Source organism: Bos indicus, chromosome 21, assembly GCF_029378745.1.
Source record: "Bos indicus isolate NIAB-ARS_2022 breed Sahiwal x Tharparkar chromosome 21, NIAB-ARS_B.indTharparkar_mat_pri_1.0, whole genome shotgun sequence".
Classification (NCBI taxonomy): Eukaryota; Metazoa; Chordata; class Mammalia; order Artiodactyla; family Bovidae; genus Bos; species Bos indicus.
Window position 1 is genome coordinate 65,929,603 of NC_091780.1, and position 22,508 is coordinate 65,952,110.

The 22,508-nt window shown below is 37.1% G+C and overlaps 13 non-coding genes and 3 pseudogenes across 13 annotated transcripts; all 16 read left to right on the forward strand.

The window, feature by feature from the left end:
- Positions 1-150: 150 nt before the first annotated feature.
- LOC139178478 (small nucleolar RNA SNORD113/SNORD114 family) lies at positions 151-218 on the forward strand (annotated as a pseudogene).
- Positions 219-1,067: 849 nt separating this feature from the next.
- LOC139178475 (small nucleolar RNA SNORD113/SNORD114 family) lies at positions 1,068-1,139 on the forward strand. The gene has a single exon (XR_011562866.1). It is a non-coding gene; the product is annotated as a small nucleolar RNA SNORD113/SNORD114 family (small nucleolar RNA).
- A 1,405-nt stretch (positions 1,140-2,544) lies between these two features.
- On the forward strand, positions 2,545-2,614 carry LOC139178482 (small nucleolar RNA SNORD113/SNORD114 family). Its single transcript, XR_011562871.1, has one exon. It is a non-coding gene; the product is annotated as a small nucleolar RNA SNORD113/SNORD114 family (small nucleolar RNA).
- A 2,760-nt stretch (positions 2,615-5,374) lies between these two features.
- LOC139178448 (small nucleolar RNA SNORD113/SNORD114 family) lies at positions 5,375-5,449 on the forward strand. Its single transcript, XR_011562842.1, has one exon. It is a non-coding gene; the product is annotated as a small nucleolar RNA SNORD113/SNORD114 family (small nucleolar RNA).
- A 1,506-nt stretch (positions 5,450-6,955) lies between these two features.
- On the forward strand, positions 6,956-7,027 carry LOC139178466 (small nucleolar RNA SNORD113/SNORD114 family). The gene has a single exon (XR_011562858.1). It is a non-coding gene; the product is annotated as a small nucleolar RNA SNORD113/SNORD114 family (small nucleolar RNA).
- Positions 7,028-7,240: 213 nt separating this feature from the next.
- LOC139178469 (small nucleolar RNA SNORD113/SNORD114 family) lies at positions 7,241-7,312 on the forward strand. Its single transcript, XR_011562861.1, has one exon. It is a non-coding gene; the product is annotated as a small nucleolar RNA SNORD113/SNORD114 family (small nucleolar RNA).
- A 1,073-nt stretch (positions 7,313-8,385) lies between these two features.
- Positions 8,386-8,457, forward strand: LOC139178468 (small nucleolar RNA SNORD113/SNORD114 family). Its single transcript, XR_011562860.1, has one exon. It is a non-coding gene; the product is annotated as a small nucleolar RNA SNORD113/SNORD114 family (small nucleolar RNA).
- Positions 8,458-9,564: 1,107 nt separating this feature from the next.
- Positions 9,565-9,640, forward strand: LOC139178477 (small nucleolar RNA SNORD113/SNORD114 family; annotated as a pseudogene).
- A 560-nt stretch (positions 9,641-10,200) lies between these two features.
- LOC139178474 (small nucleolar RNA SNORD113/SNORD114 family) lies at positions 10,201-10,273 on the forward strand. Its single transcript, XR_011562865.1, has one exon. It is a non-coding gene; the product is annotated as a small nucleolar RNA SNORD113/SNORD114 family (small nucleolar RNA).
- Positions 10,274-11,459: 1,186 nt separating this feature from the next.
- LOC139178452 (small nucleolar RNA SNORD113/SNORD114 family) lies at positions 11,460-11,533 on the forward strand. Its single transcript, XR_011562846.1, has one exon. It is a non-coding gene; the product is annotated as a small nucleolar RNA SNORD113/SNORD114 family (small nucleolar RNA).
- Positions 11,534-13,328: 1,795 nt separating this feature from the next.
- On the forward strand, positions 13,329-13,404 carry LOC139178458 (small nucleolar RNA SNORD113/SNORD114 family; annotated as a pseudogene).
- A 1,336-nt stretch (positions 13,405-14,740) lies between these two features.
- LOC139178479 (small nucleolar RNA SNORD113/SNORD114 family) lies at positions 14,741-14,812 on the forward strand. The gene has a single exon (XR_011562868.1). It is a non-coding gene; the product is annotated as a small nucleolar RNA SNORD113/SNORD114 family (small nucleolar RNA).
- A 1,148-nt stretch (positions 14,813-15,960) lies between these two features.
- LOC139178454 (small nucleolar RNA SNORD113/SNORD114 family) lies at positions 15,961-16,032 on the forward strand. The gene has a single exon (XR_011562847.1). It is a non-coding gene; the product is annotated as a small nucleolar RNA SNORD113/SNORD114 family (small nucleolar RNA).
- Positions 16,033-16,793: 761 nt separating this feature from the next.
- Positions 16,794-16,868, forward strand: LOC139178470 (small nucleolar RNA SNORD113/SNORD114 family). Its single transcript, XR_011562862.1, has one exon. It is a non-coding gene; the product is annotated as a small nucleolar RNA SNORD113/SNORD114 family (small nucleolar RNA).
- Positions 16,869-18,722: 1,854 nt separating this feature from the next.
- On the forward strand, positions 18,723-18,868 carry LOC139178491 (small nucleolar RNA SNORA79). The gene has a single exon (XR_011562879.1). It is a non-coding gene; the product is annotated as a small nucleolar RNA SNORA79 (small nucleolar RNA).
- Positions 18,869-19,732: 864 nt separating this feature from the next.
- On the forward strand, positions 19,733-19,806 carry LOC139178483 (small nucleolar RNA SNORD113/SNORD114 family). Its single transcript, XR_011562872.1, has one exon. It is a non-coding gene; the product is annotated as a small nucleolar RNA SNORD113/SNORD114 family (small nucleolar RNA).
- Positions 19,807-22,508: the final 2,702 nt, after the last annotated feature.

Genomic DNA, 22,508 nt, shown 5'->3' on the forward strand with positions numbered 1-22,508 from the left:
ATACTCCAATGAATCAACATATATTCAATATAAAAATATTAGTGAATTATAAAAAATTAAAATGAGTACACTGCTGTGAGAATGGTTAGTCAATAAATAGATTAGTCAATGAGCAAATAGAGATACACAGCAAATCGAGGGCTCGGTCACTGGGCCAGTGATGATCATGAAAAGAAGATCATGAACAGTGAAAACATGTCTGAAATTCTGAGGTCCAACACAGAACATAAGTAATCTGTTCCCTGTGTGAAATTATTTCTATAGACACATGTCAGAAATGTAAAAATGTATATTTGTGTATTGATTTCATAGACTTACATTTGTTATTACTAACGGATCTGTGATGGCGGAAGCATTAAGCAAATATAAATATATAAGGAAAAATAGGATGAAGCATTGTCCATACTGGAATTTTGTGAGACAATAGATACTATTAATACACATTGGAAAAACTGATGCCCACAAAATAAATGAGTGAGAGTTACCTATTTGACCCAGATTGGCTAGAAATGCATATCTAAGAGTCAGTTTAGTTATTCTGCCTCCAACTAAAGATTGAACTTTCACTTGTAACAAAATAAAAAATACTGAGAGAAAGAAAAAAATAGTAACTACCTGACTAAATGAAATATGGAAAATAAGGATTAATGGCAATTAGGTATGAATATTTTTTCATCTTTGTTCTATACTCCTAAGGATGAACCAGTAGAGATGATTTAGCGTATTTCATGAGCATGAGCTCTATGGTTGCCTCTGAACAGGAGGAGGATGAAGGTTAACGCGAGTGATAGTTGAAATTTTTCTCAGTTTGTTGTTTTATTAACATAATGCAATGTGTTATTAATAAATGTGGAATATAATAAGGCATCGCATTTCAGTGTTGAGTATGGATATATGAACCATATAGAAAGTTGAGAGTATTAATGAGATATATATTAAAGTAAGAATAATTCTAGGTTCATCCAGGCAGTTTTTGTGTTTTTAATTGTACTGCTAACACTATTAGTGAATTTGTGGCTTATACAATAAAGAGATAGAAGTACACATAGGAAAAAGAGCGATAATATTGGATCAGTGAAGATTACCCGTGGTGTATGAGTCGTGTACGGTAAATACGTGTCTGAAACCCTGAGGCTTGTTGTCCTATTTGAAATGACCTTATAGGCAGTGGTTAGAAATATACAAAGATCTTTGTTTTGGTTTTTATGATCACGGCAGTTCAGTTCAGTTCAGTGGCTCAGGCATGTCTGACTCTTTGCGACCACATGGACAGTGGAAGCATGCCAGGCATCCCTGTCCATCACCAACTCCCAGAGCCTACTCAAACTCATATCCTTTGCGTCAGTGATACCATCCAGCCATCTCATCCTCTGTTGTCCCCTTCTCCTGCCTTCAATGTTTCCCAGCATCAGTCTTTTCCAGTGAGTCAGTTCTTCACATCAGGCGGCCAAATATTGGAGCTTCAGCTTCAGCATCAGTCCTTCCAATGAATATTCAGGACTGATCTCCTTTAGGATGGACTGGTTGGATCTCCTTGCAGTCCAAGGGACTCTCAAGAGTCTTCTTCAACACCACAGTTCAAAAGCATCAATTCTTCGGCACTCAGCTTTCTTTATGGTCCAACTCTCACATCCATACATGGCTGCAGAAAAATCATAGCTTTGACTAGACGGACCTTTATCAGCAATGTAATGTTTCTGCTTTTTAATATGCTCTCTAGGTTGGTCATAACTTTTCTTCCATGTATTTCTGTTTTTATAATTGAATGCATGAAATAGTCAATATAAAAATGTGTAAAATTAAAAAAGATGAATGTGAAGCCTTTTTCAATTACAAAAATGTGGTTAGGCAAAAATTAGTATCATGTAGTAATACATTAATATATATTGAAAATACTGATACCCATCAAGATGTAGTATTACGGTGTCATCTCTTTGCCCAAGGATGATATAGAAAGTGACAGGTGTTAGGTACTGACTGGGTCAGTTCCAACTTTGACAATAAGTTCCTCAGTTACTAATTATATGTCAGTCAATGCCTCAGTTACTGAGCAAATGAACAGTGGGATATTTGGATCACAGGAGAGAATAGCTCAGTATTTTCATCGCCTTGTCTGCTTGTTATTCTGCAGGTGGATGTTGCTGCTGCCTCAGCTTCTGCTGTGCGTGGTAGTCACACCACCTCTGCGTCAGGAAGGAGCTTAAGGTGAACAGTGCTCAAGGCTGTTGTCGTGGATTGGGTGATTTGTCTGAGGATACTTACGGTATTATTTCAAAAGTATTCAATTAATCAAAAGTTACTCAGAGTTCAGTGATAAATACGATAAGAAGGATTATTTTGAATAATTGGTAATGGCCAGGATTGAGGTCCAAAATTAGAAGAGAAAGGGCCTTCTTGGGAAATGACTCTGTAAACCAAGGTTACGGATATTCAGGGGTTTTATTCTTGGGATGTTGAGTGAATCATATATTCTTTTTATTAATGCCAATTAACAATGATTTAATCAATACAAATATAGAAATAAGGGAGAAAGAGACTCAGTGTCGGACCAGTGATGTTTGTGATGGGAAGAGCCCTGGACAGTGAAAACTGTGTTTGAAACTCTGAGGTCCAATCCGTGTCGGACCAGTGATGTTTGTGATGGGAAGAGCCCTGGACAGTGAAAACTGTGTTTGAAACTCTGAGGTCCCATCCAGAACATTGGCAGTGTCTTCCTTCGGGTGAAATTGTTTCTATCTAGAGAGATACCAGGAATATAAGTCGATTATATTCTTACATTGATTTCATAGACTTTGATTTGTTATAATTAAGAGATCTGCGATGGAGCCATTAAGCAAATATAACTATATATAAGGAAAACTAAGGTAAAGCTTTGTCAAATATGAACATAGTGAGTGAGGCGAAAGATACCATAATGAACATTGAAGTTCCTGAGTCCCATTAAATAAATGGTTGAGGGTCACCTCTTTGACCAAGGTTAGATAGAAATGCATAAGAGGCAGTTTAATTGTTTTGCCGCAGACTTAAAGATTGAGTTTTTCCTTTCAACAAGATAAAAAAATAGATAGCAAAAGGAAAAGTAACAAATACCTAAATACTGAGAAAATAAACCATAGAAAACAAGGGTCAGCGGTTATTAGGTCTCAGTGTTTTTATCAGCTGTGTCCTGTCCTGTTTAGAATGAAGGCAATTCAGGTGATTTAGCATCTGCCATGGACAAGTGAGCCTGCCGTTTGCTCTGTTTAATAAGAGCATGGAGATTAATATGAGTGATAGTTGAGGATCTCTGTTTTTTTATTAGATTAATTTACTGTATTATTAAGAAATATGGTATAAAATTAAGAAGGCACGTGCTTTTCAGTGTTGAGCACTGATATATCCAAACCGTTACACTGATTAAAGCACGTATGAAAAACAATCTGTTAGAGAGAGATATATTTAAGTAAGAATTATTCTATACACATTAAGACTTTTTTTAAATTGTACTGCTAAAAATATTGAATGTTTATTTAATCAATACAAGTAGAAATAAAGGTAGGAAAATAGGAACAATGTTGGATCTGTGAGTGATATATGGTGAATACTTATCTGGAATTCTGAGATGCAGTATTCAAGTAATCTAATCCATTCTCAACTTGAGAAGGCATCCTATAGGGAGATGTCAGGGATAAATGAGGGGCTTATCTGTGGTCTTTGTGTTCATGAATTTTCATTGTATTATTATAATTGGAAAATGAGAGAATCCATAAATATATAATTAAAAATAAAGATGGATGAAATGAAGCAATTTCCAATTACTGAAATACGTGGTGAGCCATGAAATACTATTAATATACCAAGACACCCTGAATTTCAATCACTAATGAACGGCACACGGCTGTTACCACTAAGGTTAAGGTCGAGGGGGACAGAGTCAGTGATCAGAGAGGTGTATGCATGGAAGTTTCCAGGCAAGAATACTGGAATGGGTTGCCATTTCCTACTCCAGGGGATCTTCCTGACCCCAGGGATTGAAGCCACGTCTCTTGCGTCTCCCACACTAGTAAGTGGATTCTTTATCACTTTGTCACCTGGGAAGCTCCTAGTCACTAGCGAAAATCACTCAGTCGTGTACGACTCTGTGACCCCATGGACTATACAGTCCGTGGAATTCTCCTGACCAGAATGCTGGAGTGGGTAGCCTTTCCCTTCTCCAGGGGATCTTCCCAACTCAGGGACTGAACCCAGGTCTCCTGCATAGCACACGGATTCTTTACCAGCTGAGCTACAAGGGAAGCCCGTGAAGCTCCTAGTCAGCCTTTATGTTCTGGCTCAGTGGTAATATCAAAATGGTTCATCGTCAAAAGGTTCTCTATGTACCCTAAGTTAAGGATAGCTTGAATAACACTGTGAGTGTGGAAACAAGAAGCAGTGGAGAGTGTCTTTACCACATTGATGGTCCATCTTGCTTTATACCCCTCAGAGTGGATGCATGGGACCTGAAGGAAGGATTCTTTCTGGAGCACCAGCCCATGATGGCATCTTTGTTGTAGGAGCCAGGAGACCTATGTGAGCATCATCTCATTCCTAGTCTGGGGTTGGATGATTTCTCTAAAACTAATGACTGCACTAATCTCATGGGTGACAAAAAATGAAAGAAGGTAACTTTTATCCCAAAGAACTGATTACTTCAGTTCAGTTGCTCAGTCATGTCTGACTTTTTGCGACCCCATGGACTGCAGCATGCCAGGCTTCCTTGTCCATCCCCAATTCCTGGAGCTTGCTCAAAGTCATGTCCATTGAGGCGGTGATGCCAAGGAGCTGATAGGAAGGTAAAGTGAAAGAAAGTGAAAGTGAAGTCGCTCAGTCGTGTCCAACTCTTTGCAACCCCATGGACGGTATCCCACCAGGCTCCTCCATCCATGGGATTCTCCAGGCAAGAGTACTGGAATGGGTTGCCATTTCCTTCTCCAGGGCATCTTCCTGACCCAGGGATCGAACCCAGGTCTCCTGCATTGTAGGCAGATGCTTTACTGTCTGAGCCAAGGAAGCTAAAAGCTGATAATAAATCTAAGAGAGTTATAATGATGTGAGTCCCTTGGACTGCAAAGAGATCCAACCTAGATCCAGTCCATCCTAAAGGAAATCACTCCTGAATATTCGTTGGAAGGACTGATGCTGAAGCTCCAATACTTTGGCTGCCTGATGCAAAGAACTGACTCATTAGAAAAGACCCTGGTGCTGGAAAAGATTGAAGGCAGGAGAAGGGGATGACAGAGGATGAGATGGTTGGATGGCATCACCGACTCAATGGACATGAGTTTGAGTAGGCTCTGTGCTGCAGTCCATGGAGTAGCAAAGAGCCAATATCGAATGAAGAGGAAGTTATCGTTTGTGGATCAGTGATGATCAATACCAGTATATGAGTCATGGATGATGAATAATATGTGTCTGGAACTCTGAGGTCCAAAATGAAAGAAATGTAGTCTTTCTCTTCATGCATTTTCATTGATTATGGTAAGTGAACCATTAAAAACATCAATAAACATGCCTTCAGGTCAATGGAGAGAAAGTTTCCATATCTGGGATCACCTTCTCTCCTTATTACTTTTCAGAATAGAAGCTCAAGGTGACTTCAGCCTCCATGGTGATCAAGGTCATGAGCTTCAGATTGCTGTGGGACAGAGATCAGGTGAGTAATGGCCAGGGTTCTGGTCTGGTTTGGGAACTTGTTTTCAGTGTTTTTGTTGTATTTTTAAAAGCAATAGATAGAAGCAAAAGATTAATGTAGCCCAATAATGTGTATGATATATAACCTTATATTGATTAACTGATAATATATAGCAGTGATATTTATTAATGAAAGGTATAATCTATCTCGATGTTAATTAGAAGTAGGGGTATTGAAGTGTCTTTTTCTTTGTTTTTTTTACTAATCATGTATTATTTTCAATGAATGAGGATTTAATTGAAATAAATAGATAAATGAATGAACTAAAACTGGGTCTCAGATGTACCAATGATGATTAGCAGGTGAGTCATGGACAACAAATGATAAAGGTCTGGGACCCTGAGGCCCAGTCCATTCCTCACTCCATTTCTTTATTTTTTCCTGTAGGCAGATGTTAGGAATGTTTAAAGTTCAAGTTCTAAGACTGAGTTTTAAAATTATTAATAGATCATTGAGAGTACCATTAATGATACAGATAAAAGATGAAGAAGAACAGATATATTAGTGTCTAACCGTGAACATAGATGGTGAGGAAAGAAATAGTAATAAAAATTCCCAATTCTAATGACCATTAAGAATTATGTCACCCTTTTGGCTAAGATTCAGATCAGCTCAGTTCACTCAGGCATGTCTGACTCTTTGTGACCCTGTGGACTGCAGCACCAGGCCTCCCTGCCCATCACCAACTCCCAGAGCTTACTCAAACTCATGTCCATCGACTCGGTGATGCCATCCAACCATCTCACGGTCTGTCGTCCCCTTCTCCTCCCGCCTTCAGTCTTTCCCAGCATCAGGGTCTTTTCCAGTGAGTCAGTTCGGCTGATTAAGCATTATTCCATGGGGCTGCGCCTTATGATTGCACCTCTGTGTTAGGTACACAGAGACCAATGTGAGTAAGAGTTTTTTTGTCTCGGTTTTGTTCATTTCTTTTTGTTGGTTTGTGCGTGTGTGTGTGTATGTGTGTGTATTCAGTGCGTTGGCTGAATGTTCCACATAGAATAACAGAAGGCCAAGTCTAGCCCAGTGATAACTGTTGAAATTTATGATACATCAATTGATTACTACATAGGTGAAAAACATAATCTAATTTAGAAGAGATACATTGTTGTAAGAATGATCTATTTACACCATAGGAATATCATGACTTTTCTAGAGTTTTGTGAATAATAGGATTTTTAAATTATTACTAGTGAATTACTGAATTAGTCAATAAACAGAATTGAACAAAGAGTGGAGTCTCAGTCGTGGACCAATGATGATGATCGTTTCGGGAAGAGTCCTAAACGATGAAAACATGGCTAGAACTCTGAGGTCCATGATACATAAGTACTATTTTCCCTCTGACGAGAAACTGTTTCTTTTGTGAGATTTCAGGAATATAAAGAGATTATATTCTTATATTAAAGTGTTAAAGTAAGAATAATTCTGTATGTATCATCTCTTTTTAAAAAAAATTGTGCTGATAAAATTATTAGTGAATTTGTGATTCATAAATTAAACAGAAATGTATTTGAATGAGATGGACAGTAATGGATCGATGGTGACTCCCTGAGGTGTACGAGTTGTGTGCGATGAATGTGAGTCTGGAACTCTGAGGTTTGATGCAAATGAAATCAAGTCCACTGACGTGTGTGAAGTGACCTTTTAGTCAGTGGTTAGGAATATACAAAGACATTTATTTTGGTTATTATCAACATGTACTTTTTTTCTATTTTTATAATTGGATCAATGAAATAATCAATATACAAATGTATAAGATAAAAATGATGACTATGTAGCCTTTTCAATTATAAAAATATGTGGTTAGGTAAAAATTACTATTATATATATATTGAAAAGACTGATAATAGGAAAGATATGTTATGAGGGTATTACCTGTTTGGCTAAGGGTGATCTAGAAAGTGACAGGTATTAGTCACTGGCTTAGAAATTGATTTTCCAAGGGGAAAAACAAATGCGAGCATAATTTAGTTAATGCCTCAGCTACTGTGCAAATGAATAGTCAGATTCTTGGATCAGTGGAAAGTATATCTAAGTAGTTTTACCACCTTGTGTGTTCGTTATTTTGTAGGACGGATGTTCCTGATACTTCAGCTTTTGCTGTGCTCAGTTGTCACACCAACTGTGATAGGGAGGAGAATAAGGTGAACGATGGACAGGGCTGTCGTCTTAGATTGGGCAATTTGTCTGAGGATCCTCATGGTGTTGTTAAAAAGTATTAAATTAATCAAAAAATTACCATAGTTCAATGATAAATAATCAAGAATGATTATTTCAAATAATTGATAATGGGCGGAATAGAGGTCGAAAATTGGTTGAGAAGACTGATCCTGTAAACTGAGGTTAGGGGTATTGAAGGGTGTCATTCTTGGGATACTTATTTTTATTATCACAATTATTATTTTTATTATTATTAAACTATTACCATTATTAAATGGAGAAGGAAATGGCAACCCACTCCAGTTTTCTTGCCTGGAGTATCCCATGGACAGAGGAGCCTAGTGGACTGCAATCCATGGGGTTGAAAAGAGTCAGACATGAATGAGTGACTAACACAACAACCATTATTATATACTTATTATTCTTATTGATTCGATGATTAATATATATTACCATTTATTCAATGATTTAATGAAAACAAATATAGAAATGAACAAAGAAAAGAGACTTAATCGTGGACCAGTGATGATGATCGTGATGGGAAGAGTCCTAAATGATGAAAACATGTCTCAGACTCTGAGGTCCAACACAGAGTGTCAGTAGTCTCTTCCTTCTGGTAAAATTGTTTCTGTAGAGATATCAGGAACATAGGTAAGTTATATTCTTCTTTTGATTTCATAGACTTAAATTTGTTACTATTAATGGATCTCTGAAGAACCATTAAGCAAATGTAAGAAAGTGAAGCACTGTCCACATAGGAGCATATTGAGTGAGACAAAAGGTACCATAATAAACTCTGAAAACACTGAATCATATTCAATAAATGAGTGAGGGTCACGTCTTTGACCAAGGTTAGATAGAAATGCATGAAAGTGAGAATATTAGTCACTCAGTCATGTCCGACTCTTTGTGACCCCAGAGACTGTAGCCCACCAGGCTTTTCTGTCTTTGGGGTTCTCCAGGCAAGACTACTGGAGTGGGTTGCCACTTCCTTCCCTGGGGGATCTTCCTGAGCCAGGGATTGAACTTGGGTCTCCTGCATTGCAGGCAGACTCTTTACCGACTGAGCCACCAGGGAAGACCTAGAAATGCACAAGAGACAGTTTAGGAGTTTTGCTTCAAACTAAAGATTGAGTTTTTTGTTTTAACAAGATTAAAGGAATGTGAAGAAAGGAAAAGTAATACATTCCTAAATACTGAGTAAACAAAGTGTAGAAAACAAGAACCACTGGTTATTAGGTGTCAATACTTTTATTATCATCTGTGCTCTGTACTCCTCAGAAAGAAGCCAGCACAAATGGTTTAGCATCTTCAAGGACAGAGGCTCTGGGGTCACCTCTCTATAATAGGAAGGTGGAGATTAATGGGAGTAGTAGTTGAAGTTCTCTGTTTTTTTTTTTATTGAAGTAATTTACTGTATTATTATTGAATGTTGAATATAAGTAAAGAAATGTTGAATATAAGTAAAGAAGGCAGCTGCATCAGAGGGTTGCATATGGATATATGAGCTATTGTATTGATGAGTGTATATATGGAAAACAGTGTATTATTGAGGAAGATACATTAAAGTAATAATACTTCAGTGTACACCTGTATTGCTTTATTTTTTGAATTGTTCTTGCTAAATTTATTAGTGGATTTTTATTTAACCAATAAAGATACAGAAATATGTGCAGAAAAAGGGGGACCGGTGTTGGATCTATGATGATTTCTGGTCATCATCAATATGAATCATATACAATGAAAGCGTGTCTGGAACTAGAGGTCCAATATTGGATTAAGCTTGTCCATTCACAGCAGAGAGGATATTCTGTAGACAGATGTTGGGAAGAGTGCCTCGTTTTATTATCATCTCCTTTGCGTATTCTCCTCAGAATGGGTGCACTTGGGCGGGTGGAAGCATCTTCCACGGTTACACGCTCTCTGGTTTCATTTGTGCTGTAGGTATGTTAAGACCATGTGAGTAATAGCCAGTGTTTTAGTTTGAGTGGATAGTTGGTAGTTCAGTCGCTCGGTCGTGTTCCACTCTTCACGACCCCACGCACTGCAGCTCGCCAGGCTTCCCTGCCCGTCACCAACTCCGGGAACTTGCTCAAACAATCAAAGAAGGGAAAATGCCATGTTAAGTAGCAGATTGACATGAAATATCTCCTTTATTAATCTATAAATGTATCTTTGAGGTCAGTTTTGGAAACAGAGTTAGTCTCTGGAAAAGATTTTTGAGATAGACATGGCGGATATTTTAGTTTATTTTTCATTTATGTGTATTTAGTAGCAAATTTATAAATAAACTCAAATATTTATGAGAATGAAAAATAAAAGGGTTTTCTTGGGCTAGTGATGATGACTGGTAGCAGATAAGTCTATATAATGAATAATATATGTCCTGATACTGAGGTCCAACAAAAACCTAGTGTATTTCTTTTAATTCATCCAAGAGATAGATGTTGGAGAAGGCAATGGCACCCCACTCCAGTACTCTTGTCTGGAAAATGCATGGACGGAGGAGCCTGGTGGGCTGCAGTCCATGGGGTCGCTAAGAGTCAGACACGACTGAGCGACTTCCCTTTCACTTTTCACTTTCATGCATTGGAGAAGGAAATGGCAACCCACTCCAGTGTTCTTGCCCGGAGAATCCCAGGGACGGGGGAGCCTGGTGGGCTGCTGTCTATGGGGTCGCACAGAGTCGGACACGACTGAAGTGACTTAGGAGCAGCAGAGATAGATGTTGAAATATACCCAGTACAGCTATTGTATTCATCGATTTATACTTATTATTGTTAAAAGATTAATTTTAGAACCAATATAGAAATGTAAATAATAGGTAAAGAAAAAGGTAAAGAAATAATAAGTAAAAAGGGTGAAACCTTGTCTAACTATAAACAGGTGGCGAGGCAAGAAATACTATTAATAAAATTGAAAATACTGAAACTCAGTCAGGAAAAAGTGGCTCACCAGTATATCTTTGACTAAATATTGTATCAATACAGATAGATAATTAAGTCACTTATAGTTTATGGATTTGCCTCATTGTTGTTCATTCTGTCAAGAGAAAAATAGATCCATTATGAATAATTTATAAATACTTCAATATGTGAGTAAATGAAATGTGCAAATCAAAGCTCGATGGGTATTGTACTTAAACCTTTTTTTTTTTTTATCATTGACTGTTTTGTTCTTTGCAGACCCTACACCCTCAAGCTGATTTAAGCAGTGGCACCGTGGCACTGACCTCTGTGTTTGCATCTCTGTGTTAGGAGCACAGAGAACAGTGTGAGTAAAAGTCAAAATCTTGTGTCCTTTCTGTGGTTTTTTTGAGAGCATTCTAATGTATTGTTGAAAAGTAACATATAATAAGAATCGCCAGCAGTAGCCCAGTGATAAATACTGAATTGACATGTAACAGAAAAACAAAGGGTATAAAGAAAGATACATTGTTATGAAAATGATTCTCTACATAGAATAGTGGTTTCGGGTTTTGTTTTCTTTTTGGTTTTTGCAAATAATTGAGTTTTTGAATTATTATTAGTAAATTAATGAACTCAGAAATAGACACCATAGAAGTGAATGAAGAAAGTAGGTACGACATTGGATCAATGATGGTTTTTCGGTGCGTGTATGAGTCGTTTACGATGAGTATGTGTCTGGAACTCTGAGGTCCAATGCAAATGGAGACCCACTGCCTCTGTTCCAGGTAACCCTATAGACATCTGTCAGGAATATACAAGTATCTTGTTTTATGTTCATATATTTTCTTTTTATGTTTATAATTGGATCAATGAAATAATATATAAAGATGAAATTGGTGAAACTTTGTTCAACCATAGAAAAGTGGTTAGGCAAGAAATGCTATTAATATACATTAAAAACAAATGTAAATTAGGAAATTTATGGTACAGGCATGTTATTCTTTGGCTGAGAATGATATAGTTATGGATAAGTAAATTGTTTATGTTCTCTATGTCTTGTGTCTATGATCTGTGTCAGTGTCAAGATTGATATTGTTCATTTACTTAGGAGAAACTAAAGTATAAATGATCCCAATTCACTACCTACTTAAATGATTAAATGGAACATGGAATTCAAAGACTAATTAAACTGATATCTTAATGTCTTTTTTATCTTCTAGTTTTATCTTCTCCTCCTTAGGCTTGCCACCGTGGGCTAATGTAAGGCTTCCTCGTGGTCATGAATTCTGTGGTTGCATTTGATGTGTTAAGGGTTAGGAGAACAAAGTGAGTCATAGTCAAACCTCTTCTTGGTTTTGTGGTTTTCATTTTCACTGCATTCTTTAAATTCTATAAAAAAAAATAATCGATGATTGTGAACCATGGCCAAATAGTAGAAGCAGGGTTAACATGAAACATTATATTAATGCATCTGGATAGGACACTTTGAGGTCAATTGATGACAGTTTCTGTGGGAAGTCCTTCTATAGACAAATCAAAGAGCCAAGGACCTTCCTTGTTTTAAGTTTTTGTGACGATGAAGCACTTTTTAAAAAAATATAGCTAATACTGAATGGACGATCAGTAAAAAAGTGTTGACATGAAGGAATTATGGACAAACAATGATGACTTGTGGTATGAGTCTTTGATGAGGAACACCACAGGTCAACACAAAAAATCTAATACTTTCCCCTCTTTTGAAGTGATCCTATAGGGAGATGCCAGGCATATATGGGGATCATGTTCTTAGTCTTTGTGTACAGTAATATCTAAAATTATTATTATTAAGAAATCAATGTCAGGATAAACAAATATGTAAGTGAATAAATATGAAACAAGGAAATACTGTTCATTATAAGTATTATAAAGAAATCTGATGACGTAAATTGGAATGGAAAATAAAATAATCAAGTGTATATGTCTTTGAGTGGGAATAATAGTGATGATCGTCATTTATTGATAAAGTTACAAAGTTGATATTTGGTTTATTAAGAGCAAATTAAATAAGTATTACTGTAAATTAATAAATGCCTAAATGACTATGCAAATGAATTGTGAAAATTCTGAATCAATGGAGAGAAAGTCTCAACATTTTTATCGTCTTGTCTGCTTGATCCTTTTGAGAATAGATGCTGAAACTGATTTTAGCCTCTGTTGTCACCAAGACTGTGAGACCAAGGTGAGTAATGGTCAACATTATTGTCTTGAACTGGATCATCTGTTTAAGGGTATTTACAGTATTATTAGAAAGTATTAAATTCATTAAAAAGTTTATCATGGCCTAATGATAAATACGAAGTACTATGTTGATTAATCAATAATGAACATGATTGAGGTCTATTAATTAAAAAGGTTTAGTCTATGTGCAAAATGATTCTGCAAACTGATGTTAAATATATCCTTGATCTTGTCCTAGAGATTTTATGAACCATGTATTATTTTTATTTGTATCAATGCATTCATAATTTAATCAGTACAAACATACAAATGAAGAGGAATAGATCCAGTCATGGACCAGTGATGATGACTGATGATAATGGAGTCATGGGCGATGAGAAAATATGTGTCTGAAACTCTGAGGTCCAACATGGAACAAAATTAATCTATTCCTCTGTTGAAATTGTTTCTGTACAAAGATCATATTCTTGTATTGATTGTGATCAATATTGGTCATATTCTTGTATAGCCTTAGATTTGTTTTTAATAATGAAATTAGCTTCCCTCCCAGTTCAGTTGGTAAAGAATCCTCCTGCAATGCAGGAGACCCCCGTTCAATTCCTGGGTTGGGGAGATCCGCTGGAGGAGGGACAGGCTACCCACTCCAGTATTCTTGGGCTTCCCTTGTGGCTCAGCTGGTAAAGAATCCACTTTCAATGAGGGAGACCTGGGTTCGATCCCTGGGTTAGGAAGATACCCTGGAGAAGGGAAAGGCTACCCACTCCAGTATTCTGGCCTGGAGAATTCCATGGACTATACAGTCCATGGGATTACAAAGAGTTGGACACGACTGAGCAACTTTCACTTCATTAGACATATATGGATAAATTCATTAAAAAAACAATGGGATGAAATGTCATGCAATTAGGAATGTATGTTGTGTAGCAAAAGGTATTGATAATGAAATTGAAAGCATTGATGCCTATTCAGAAATGGTGATTGTGTCTTAATTTGTTTTACTGTGTGCTCTATGCTGTGCTTCTCAGAACAGATGCATCTTCCAGCGTCATGAGCTCTCCGGTTGCCTGTGTCTAATAGGAATACAGAGATTAATGTGAGTAATCATGAAGTTGCTTTCTCAGTTTCTGTTTTTTTTAAGTTATTCATTTAAAAGTGTGAAATATATTTAGAGAATGCAGCTCTAACTTAGTGATAAATAGAGATAGAGTTAACATTATATTGATATACATAAGAAAAACTGAGGATAATTAACAAGAGATGTATCGTTGTGAGAAGAATTCTATATATAGATTAGGGGCACAAAAAGTATTCTTGAAATTTTGTGAATCATAACTTTAAAAATTATTATTAGGGAAATAATTATTGGATCAATAAAGCTATAGAAATGAGTTTTAAAAAGGGGGGCAATATTAGATCAATTATGACCAATGTTGACGTATGAGTCATATATATGTGTGCCTGGAAGATGGTCCAACATGAAAAATTCTAGTTTATTGTCTCTGCTTCACTTGACCCTTTCAACTAAGGTCAGGAATGTATGAGGAGGCATAGTATTATTGGGAAGATCCCCTGGAGGCGGGCATGACTACCCACTCCAGTATTCTGACCTGGAGAATTCCATGGACTGTATAATCCATGGGGTCGCAAAAAGTTGGACACAACTGAGTGACTTTTACGTTCACTTTCCTTATTAATGAATTAATAAACAAATATAGATGCAAATGAAGAGAAATTTGACCAGTCACTGTCTAATGATGATGTCTGGTGTGTGAATCACATACAATGAATTCTGTGTGTCCAGAAGTCTGAGGTTCAATGCAAAAGAACTCATCTATTCAGCATACTTTAAATTACTGTAGATAGATTTTAGTATTATACAGTGATCTCTTTCTCGGTCTTTGTGCTCATGAATTTTAAAAATATAATTATAAATGAATCAATGGCAGAATAAATTAGCAAATGTATAAATGAATAAAGATGAAGAGGGTGAAACATTGTTCATTAATAAAATATTTAGTCAGGAAAATGAATATTAATATATTGAAATAGATAATAAAATGGACTAAATATATTATGTCTTAAATTACGCATATTTTCAGTGATAAGTAATAACCAGTAATTGCCCTGAGTCAGTTGCATGTTTGATGTTTATTGTATTGAAAGAAAAATAAAAATTACTATGAATTAATAAACACTTAAATGACTCCATACATGGAGACTGGAAATTGTGCATCAATGGAGAGAGGAGAATATCTCAGCACCAAGCTGATCTCGGGTTCTGCCTTGGTCAAGATTATGTTGCCTATGTTAGGAAAGAGAACGTGGTGAGTAGTAGTAGTCAAAGATCTTATTTTGGTTTCAGTTATTGTTTGAGTAAAGATGAGCCTGGTGGGCTACAGTCCACGGGGTCACAAAGAATTGAACATGGCTGAGCAACGAAGCACGCACGCGCGCACACACACACACACACACACACAGTGTATATGGAAAAAGCTTCTTTAGCCAGAGTTCAGGAATATTTAAGGATTTCATGGGTATATTTTCTTAAATAATGTGATTTTTATTAATATCCATGATGAATGATTTAATTGATACAAATGTAACACAAATGAGTAAAATGAGGGTCTAACATGGGTCATTAATGATGACCAGCAGATATGAGATTTGATCAGTTATGAATGAAGCAAAAGTGGAACAATATTGAATCCATGTCCTCTGGAGGAGAAAATGGCAACCCACTCCAGTATTCTCGCCTGGAAAGTTCCATGCACAGAGAATCCTGGAGGTCTACAGCCTGTGGGGTTTCAAAGAGTCGGACATGACTGAGCACACACACATACAAATAATCTAAATGTCCATCAACTGGTGAATAGACCAGCAAAAGTGGTATATCTATGCAGTGGAATACTAGTCAGCAAAAAAAGGAACAAATTATTGATAATCTATGACTCTAAAAAGGAATGCTGGATCAGTGATAACTACTGGTGATGTATAAGTCATGTACAATGAATAAGTGTCTCCAACTCTGAGGTTCAACTGGAAAGAATACTGTAAACTAATGAATATTGAATGGCTGAGTCTAGGAAAGGTGGAATGCAAACAACTAATAGATAGAAGATCTCAAACTTTATTTTTTGTTCTTTTTTGTGCTGTTCAGAATGAACACTCCTGCACTGATTTTAGTGTTCTGCCATGGCCCCAACTCAGTGTTGTGTCAGGAGCGGGGAGACCAGTGCGAGCCACAGTTAAAGTTCATGTCATGGTTTGGTTGGTTTATCATGGTCGGTGCATTGGTAAGAAGTAGGAAATAGAATCAAAGCAGGGCAACTTAGTCCAATAACAGGGCTTGAGAGGGCAAATTGTGTCAAGGCATCCATGTATGAAGCACTGAGGTCAATTCAGGAAACAGACCTCGTTTCTGGGAAACGATTGATAGGTAGATCTCAGGGATATCAAGGTTCTTGTTTTGGGTTTTTTTTTTTTTTTCTGATTCATGTATATTTCTTTTTAGTCATAAGTCATAACTTAATAAATCAATAGGCAGAATATAATGAAGAAAAGGGACTTCCCATGTGGCTCTAGTGGTATAGAATCCCCTGCCAATGCAGGAGACATAAGAGACATGGGTTTGATCCCTGGGTCCAGAAGATCCACTAAGGGAGGGCATGGCAACTTATTCCAGTTTTCTTGTCTGGAGAATCCCACCATCAGACAGGCCTGGACCGCTAAGTCCATGGGGTCACAGAGTCGGACACAACTGAAGCGACTTTGCACTATGAAGAAAAAGATTCTGTGCTTGAACCTTTGCTAATGACTGATGGTGTCGGAGACAAGGATGATGAATAATACTTGTTTGTATATCTGAGGTCCAGCATGGGAAGAAATCTAATCTATGGCTCTGTTGAAAATGATCCTATAGACAATTGTTACAAATATTTGATTATCCTGTTTGGGGGCTTTTTTGGGTCATGGGTAATGATTGTATTAGTATAAGTGAATTAATGCATAAATGTGGCCAGGCCTAGAGCAGTGATTGCATAGGTAATGGAGCACGTGTTATTAACCTATTTTGGAGGAGTTAGTATTCACATTGCTTATCTCTCAGAATGCAACACACAGAAACAGACGCGTGAATTGTCAGTTTCACATTCTCGGGTGTCTGTGGTCTGCTGGTTATTTGTTTTATTACTAATTAGGAAACATGTTTATAAAATTAAATAAAAGATTAAGCACTGTTTAAATTAAAGAAGGACACTGATAAAAGTTTGTTAGGCAGCACGAGCTATTGTGCTCACAGAATTCCATTACAGAGTTACACTGTCTGTTATCAGTTTGGTAATGAGCAGCGAACTGTGCATGTGTTAGTATTATTCATGCTATGGCATTGAGTGTGTGCAGTTTTATCATTAGAGTGCATAAATGAATAAGTTAATAGCAATCAGTCGCTCAAAGGGACAAAGCCTGGGCCAGTAATGAGCATGTCTTGAAATAATTATGATTTAACCAGTGCTGCTTAAATGATGTCCCTCTTAGAGCAGAAATTCTGTCTCTTGCTGGTTTGGGTAAGAAGAATATTGAGGGACTTCCCTGGTGGTTCAGTGGTTAAGACTTCACTTTCCAATGCAAGGCGTGTGGTTTTGATCCCTGGTTGAGGAGCTGAGATTCCTCATGCCTCATGGTCAAAAAATCAGAACCTAACAACAGAAGCAATATTGTAACAAATTCAGTAAAGAGTTTAAAATATAGTCCACATTAAAAAGAATCTTAAAAAAATGTTTAAAAAATTTATCGTTGAACTAATTAGATTAAAAGAGGGGTTAACTTTCTGCCAGCTGAAGCAAGTGGCACACCCAAAGTTTTCAGGTTAGTCTTAATTTTCTCACTCTGCATCCATTAGTGTATTAGAGCAAAGTCGAAATCTAGGCTGTTTCATTCTTTTTAATATTTGTTTTGTGCTCCCCAGAGTGACTCCTCATAGGTAAATGTCGTGGCTAGGGAGTCTCTGGAGAAGAAGCCTGTAGGCCTGTATAATGGTAAACAGAGTTTTCATCCTTGGGCTACCCGTCTGTTGGATTACAGAACAATGGATAAAAGGCTACATCTGGACACAAAATTTTAAAAGACCAGAGATGAGAATGAATTACACATGAAGGATTAGGCTGTAACCAGTCAATACAACTGTTGAGCTGCACATTTTTAAATATCATCCTAGAACCACACCCCTTGCATTGGAAGGTGAAGTCTTAACCACTGGACCAGGAAACCAGAGGAATTTCCTGTTTGGGGTAAGGTCATTTAGACAGAGAAGAGTCACAGTCAGTGTTCTTGCTCTCGATCAGTGGTGAGTTCTAGTTTGTTAAGAGAAATGGAAATAAATAATGAAGTAAATTAGTCAAAACCTAAATAGCAAGTCAATCAAGGGGAAAACATGGATCAACGGAAAGAATTTTTTTCCTTTCTATATTTCTCTTTTTCAGGACAAGAGATATTCTGTCATTTCATTTAACATTTTAATTTATAAAAGAATGCCTATTCATTTCTCCTTCCCCACCCCCCCTTTTTTTTGGCTATTTTCTTTGTCCTTCATAGAATGGACGTGAACTACTAATCATTCTCTAATGATCAAGACCTTCATGGCTGAAGGTGAGTAATAGCCAAGTTCTTGTCTTCTTTGGGGGAACCTGTTTAGGATATTCAGTGTATGGTTTGAAAGTATGGGATATATTTGATGGCTGTTCCTCTCACTGCTTTATACCTTGGGTAGTGGGATTTTAGTCCATCATAGAGCAAGCAGATTTGTTTTCACCCAGAGCACCATGCGGATGGCTTGCCTATCTGATAGTGACTCCTGGTTTTTGCAAGTCGAACAGTTGAAAAAAAGGAAGGACAGGACATAACCAAAGAAGGTCATAAAAGGACCAATGATAAGACTGTGTTGTCAACCGAGGTCCGTGTTGAATCTGATTCAACACAACAGGAATCTTTTACAAAATGAAGTTCTAACCTCTTATCAATGTCAGTAAAGGGCCCAGAGTTCTTGTCTGCAAGATTCATAGTTCTTATGTTGGGTGGTTCATTTAAGGGTGCTTATTATGCTATTAAAATGAACTGAATACATTAATTAATAAAATGTAGGTCCATTCATTCGTAGAGCCAGAGATGAGAGTGTAGTATAAATGATTGTTTACAATTAATTATTGTCATGGTTACCTAGTGTTCACTAAATTAAAACCCGAATCCAGGCATTTTCATTTGTCAACATCTTTTCATTCCACAGGGTGGATCGACTGTAGCTCATTAAGTTACTCTCCAACCATGACGAGCTTTGCCTAATGCCTCTGGGGAAGGAGCACACCATGCCATGTGAGTAATAAAGTTCTTGGTTTGGGTGGTTAGCTTGTGGGTTTCCACTGTATCATTAAAAAAGAATAAATGTAATTAAAATTAAATGCCACGCATAGACCTATGATGAGAATGTGTTATGAGCTGAAGTTTGTGATTAACACAATTTAGCACAAATGAGATAAAAGGAAAAAAAAAAAAAACTGAGCTTTCCCATTCATTTCAACACTGATATGTCCCCTTTCGTGTTTGTCCCATTCCTCTCTTAATGATGATCTAGGCTGTTACTCATTTAGGAAGTCAGTACTCCATTTGTTGAGTTAGGACTGCGTATTCATGGCTGTTCATTGTAACATCTAGAAACTGTTCAAATTAAATGCTGAAAGACCACACCTGGACCAATGATGTGAATGGAATGCATCTGAATGAAAATTATGATCAATCACGTTTGGAACCCCTGAGGTCCATGGTGAAAAGACAATTAGTGTATGACTCTTGGGGGAATCATCTCAGGATGTTGGAGAATCTAGTTGAGAGAGTTCATAGATACTGGCTTTATACTATCTGTAAATAAATGAATAGATCAATAAATATATTGAAAAGAAAAGAGAGCTCAAAACACAGACCAACATTGAGGATATTTCTAAAACAAGGAATATAATTACTTCAGTTCTGAAATTAGTTTCAGTTCAGTTTGAAACTTCAGTTCTGAAATATAATTACTTCACTCACTCAATGTGAACTCCATGGCTCCATTAAGAAGAGGCACATTAAGTTGTTACTGGTTTGTGTGAGACACAGCTAAGCTAAATATATGTTCTTCTCTTAGTTTGAAGTGGGTTTGATTCATGAAAGAAAAAATTTAGGATTAAAGAAATGGTTAACTAAGTGAATGAGTATAAAATATGAGCCAATGATCAGTGTATGTTTCATCTGTTTTGTGCCCCAGAATGACTGCCCCTTGGTTATTTTAGCTATTATTTAATGATTAGTTATTATTTAACTGTTACCTATGTGGTCAAGGAGAATATAGATCAAAGTAAGTATGAGATTAAGTTTTTATTCTTGGTTTGGCCATTTTGTTTATGGATGATGAGTATATTCTTTAAAAATAGATGGTTTCATGCAGTTATAAAACAAATCAAAGATTATGCTGGCACCAAGGATAAGAATTTGTTTGAGAAACATCATAGTTAATTCATGTTGAAAAAGGAAAAAAAGATTTTCATTTGAAAATAGATTTAGTGCTACCTCTTAAAGTAAAAAGGGCATAGATGAATTCTAGACTTAGTCAAAGATATTATTCTTGGGTTGGTTGTGTTTTCCTTGGGTTTTTAATAATTAAACAAATTAAAGATAAACAGGCTAGTAAAATCCCAGTGGCCACTCATGACCAATGATGCGATTATTCATGAAACAAAGATTTGTTTAATTCAACTGTCTACCCCTCTGTTTAAGGGGTACACAGAGAGACTTAATAGGCAAAGTTTACCCTCTTGTTTATGTTTTTATTAATTTACTTTTAACTGGAGGATCATTGATTTACAATATTGTGTTGGTTTCTGCCGCTCGTCAACACGAATCAGCCATACGCACCCTTCCTCGTTGCCTTCCTGCCCGTCTTCCCCTCCATCCCACCCCTCCAGGCTGTCACAGAGCACCGAGCTTGAGCTCCCTGCCTCATACAGCAAATGCCTACTTCCCCCTTGTTTAGAAGCAGATTCTTTGCTATTGATTTTATTTTTGAAAATGAGTACCTGACTACATTAATAAATAAGTAAAATTCATATATAAAGAAAATTAAAATGCCAAGATTATTCCAATGATAAAATTTTGTGAAACAATAATTGTGGTCGACCCAGTTTTGCTTCTCTGAGATCCATTTAACCAAGAAGATTTAATCCATCAATATTAATTCTGTGTATAGTGAGGACATAGAGGTTAAAGTATTCGTTGTGTTCGTTCTTATATTTTAGTGAGTTAAATCTATGACAAACTAAGAAAGAAGACGACCAGTGGTGAAAATGTATTTTGAAAAAGGATTATGATTATCGCAAGTCTCCATTACTGAAATGTATGAAATAAAACATTTTAAAAGATATTTGTTGTAATGGTACATAGTCCGTAGTTCAGGCTTCCTGGGTAACTCAGCAGGTAAAGAATCCACCTGCAGTGCAGGAGGGATAGGCTATTCACTCCACTATCCTTGGGCTTCCCTGGTGGCTCAGATGGTAAAGAATCCGCCTGCAATGCAGGAGGGATAGGCTATTCACTCCACTATTCTTGGGCTTCCCTGGTGGCTCAGATAGTAAAGAATCTGCCTGCAATCCAGGAAACCTGGCTTTGATCCCTGGGTTGGGAAGATCCCCTGGAGGAGGGCATGGCAACCCACTCCAGTTTTCTTGCCTGGAGAATCCCACGGACAGAGGAGCCTAGCAGGTGACAGTCCAGAGTCACAGAGTCAGACACGACACAGCGCCTACGCACAGGGCAGCACAGGGTACAGTTCTGCTCTGCGTGTTGCACTGAAATTATTTGGATATTTTGCATACTGAGATCATAATTCATTACTTGGATTATTTTTTTACCCTATCTCAGGGCAAATACCAGTGATCTGATGGGAGGTGATGGCAGGAGGTCCCTATACCCCAGATTTTAAAAATTTTTCTGGCACTTGGTATCTGAGAGAGTGCAAAAATAACCAATACTAGGGTAATAATTTCAGCTCAGCAAGTATAGATCCAAATGCATGTCAGGCTCTGTATTAGTCATGGCATTCATATCTAAATCAGATCGAGTTCCAGCCATCAGGTAACTCTTTGGGATTAGGTGGGATTACTGATAAATATAATTCAGTATAAGGGCAAATACGTGGGTTTTCCAGAAGCACAGAAGGCAAGACCCCACTTACATATCACATGCTTACATATCACATAAAAGAGAAGAGGCTTGAGCCAGTAACCGAATCCCTGGTTTGTAAGATCCAGGACGTTAGGAATTGCACTCCTCATATGCACGGCCTGTGGAGCACTTGTAATATATTCGTTGAATGAGTTGTTGAATAAATGGTATACATGATGAATGAATGAGGCAGTGAGTTAGTGAATGAATGAGTCTTTGAGTAAACAATGGAATGGAAAATCGAGTGAACATGTGGAGTATAAGAATGA